Source organism: Diadema antillarum, unplaced genomic scaffold, assembly GCF_040938485.1.
Source record: "Diadema antillarum isolate AM-2024a unplaced genomic scaffold, OU_Dant_1.0 seq00001142_RagTag, whole genome shotgun sequence".
Lineage (NCBI taxonomy): Eukaryota > Metazoa > Echinodermata > Echinoidea > Diadematoida > Diadematidae > Diadema > Diadema antillarum.
The window spans coordinates 225,363-228,878 of record NW_027271954.1 but is presented as its reverse complement, the minus strand read 5'-3'; positions in this window follow the sequence as shown (position 1 = coordinate 228,878).

Below are 3,516 nucleotides of genomic sequence, written 5' to 3'. Positions count from 1 at the left end.
AAACAATGCATCATGAACTTGAAAGGTGACGTATGAAGTACTGTGATTAAACCTTGCCTGTACAGTCATATACACTGTCTCATTGGCCGATGCCTGTTCCATCATACATTCTGAACAGTTCTGCGCAAACTGGAGGGAATTACTGCTTGGACGAATACTGCAAATTTGTCATGAATACAATACACCTCACACAGACAAATGCGCTACATTCTTCTCCACAGTCAATGGTGTAGCAACAATCTTTAAATACACAATCGTCTTTCCCTTTTAACCCATTGAGGACGGGCTGATTTTGCTACAACACGCATTTCCCATAGACACTTGCCCGAGTATACTCTGGACTCGTCCTCAACGGGTTAATAGCATCGGGGGCTATGGAATCTTTTTAGGGTGGGGGGGGCAAAGTGATAGGGGTAGTGCTCAAGATGGGGTCGGAAGGCAATGCTCCCCCCCCCCCCTTTAACCCTAACTTACCTGGGCTATTTAGCGAGCTTGAATTCCTTGGGGGGGGGGGGCATTATGGCCCCCCCATCAGATCTCGGCCGTTGATCGCGCAATTGCCGCAAAATTTTGCATGAACATAAAGCCGGATGTAATCTACAAGACTGTTAAGTTATATTTTCAAAAAATTTGCATTTTCTATTTTAAATTGATTAATTATGCAAATATATGCAAAAAACCTCATTTTCGTCTGTAATTGGCTTATACAAGCTTATGGAATGCTGATTTTTGGTGTAAATATTCCTAGTGACATTCCGAACATTTGTGCGTAAAAAAAAATTCAGTAGCAAAATTAATTTCTTATGTTTTTTATTGTTTTATGAATTTCTTACGTATTTCACTGTTTTTTCGAACATTTGTTTTTGTTGTTTTTTTCAGCAGAATTTGTCATACACTTTTTTGAAGCATAATTATACTAAAAAGAATTCATTTCAGCCATTAGAATTCAAAATATGAATCTTTATATGAGCTAATTGAAAAAACACAATTTGTATTGACTTTGTACACAAAATCACGTTTTTGAGCAATTTTGGGGTTGACGAAAATTTTTTGAAGGGGCGTGGCTTCGGAACGGTATGCCCGGGCGCAACAAATTTGGTCTCAAAAGTTGCGCGAGACTTGAAAGTAAAAAGTCAGTGAGCGGCGCAGTCAAAAAAATTTGCACGCCGGAATGGTCGCGGAATTCGTCGAGGGGGGGGGCCATTATGGCCCCCCCCCCAGGTATGTTAGGGTTAATAGAACCCTTAAAAAATCATAGTTCCATGGCCCCTGTGTGTATTAGGATACAAAGAGTGATCAGTTCCTGCTAATTTGATTGGTTCAATCACACCTGCAGTGACTTGATTGAGAACAACTACAGAATCTCTACATCATTATATACAGTTACATGTATTTACAGGGACAAAACCCAGGATGTTGAGACATGACATGAAATCTAGCTTTTGGGGACTAGACATGCGTGGATACATACTCATAAATATATACATACTAAAGTGTTTTTGCACTTGTAAAGATTTTCTAGTTGTAGAATAGATCAGAAGTGTCTCGATTTAATCGTTCCTTTCTTTGCTTCTTTTAAGATATTGCATATAAATGAGACCCTTCTGCAGCATTTTCTGCAAAAATCCTTTGATTTCCTTGACATCTGACACAACTCAAATAATTTCTCCCACTCTCTCTCTCCCCAATATCAAATTTTGAAAAAAAAAAACCGAACAACACAAAAAACATACTTGAGTCACAATCAAACATTTATCATACATACCTCTGAGGCTCCAATAATCATTCACACGACAACTTAATCGAAATTACACAAGGTACGTCGTACACGCTAAGGAAACAGGAAAGCGTGACTCTGACAGACACATCGCCAACTCAGGAAAGATCACGGTTTAAAGCGGCAACATCAATGCATAACAATGCCTCGGCATAGGGGGAAATTTTTTTCAGTGGTTGCCGTTCACTGAAATAATTTCAGGAATGCCCCTCTCAGGGGCAATACGTGTACATCATGATTTTAGTGTGATCACATCACAGGACAAACGAGGGTGTTTTTTCAACTGTTTTGCTGGCAAGATGTCCAATTTCGATGGTGTGACACACCTTTGATTTACGGTTGTACATCACATCAAAAAATTTCAGAGACATTTCAATATCACTCAATAATTCACTCGCCTGGCCCTTCATTTACATACATGGATTATAATGAAATACGTGAGCTCTTACCCCCAATGTACAAATAAAAGTATTTCTTCTCTATTTGTATCCTTCATACCAAATTACATTCCAATCAAATTCTCTTGGCTGAAGTTATGGTAGAAAACTACATTTAGTAGCCAAATCCATTAACCTCTGTAGAGGGATTTTGCCCAATGTCTAATGAGTGAATTGACGCATTATGCATTATGAATGTTTACCAATATCTACATGTACATGTACATCCATCATACGAGACATGTACACACATAGACTATCTACAGGTACTTGGAACCATTTTTCATGGAGGGAATATTATGTGTGTGCATACTGGTACCCTCCGAAACTGAGTTGTTTTGCCAAACATCAAAACAGCCGAGTAGGCTTTGGCTGGCATAGTGGTCAAGGTTGCAGCATCTGCTTGGGCCGGGCCTGGGCAACCCAAATCGTCATTGGACGGGATCAATCATGCATACATCATTCTGGCCCGACAATGTTTGCTCGCCGAGTCGCTGCTCCAGTTCCAGACAACGTCATCCAAATAAAGGTGCCCAGTCCTGCCTACGTTCACGGAGGGGTACTGAAATGGTGAAGCCTAACAACACGAAACTTCCCCTGCAGTACATTCTTACGATTTTACCGCTCTGTTTTTTTGAGTTGAGTTTACGTGAAAAGAGCGTGCTTAAGCTGAACTCTTTTTCGGTCAGAATTTGCATTTCTATGACCAGATATACTCATTCTGCAGGTCTACCTTGGCAGACCGAGCTGCCCTGCATGGAACATCTAGCAACATCGCAGCAAAGACAATGAAAACTTATAGAAATACCTCATGTGCAGCAGAAGACAAATTTTCAAGAGTAATGCAACCTTATCTGTCTTTTTCTCTCTCTTTTTTTTAAGGCTCAAGGCATACAACACTTTCGAGCTTGCTGTGACGTCATCTCCGTAGTATTTCCACCTGTAGCAGCAAATCACACACATTCCCCTTTCGTTTTGTTTTGTTCCTCAGTCTGATGTGGCAGGAAATATACACTGAGCTTTGTCTCGAGGTAGAAACCTGCTGTCACAAGGCAGGCAGGGACAAATGTGTTTTGTTTTTTTTATCCTTCCACTCAAACCAGAACTTTTCCACTTAATAGCACGATTTGGTTCATTTCTTTTTTAAAATGTATATTCCAGAAATATCATGACATCAGAAGTGACAATATTACAACACACCGCTTAATTTGTGATACCTCTTCATGGACAAGCATACATCTCTCTCATATTTGAGTTTTTTGTGTGCTAAGGTGGAAGTGTCGGCATAAGGTCATTGCACTG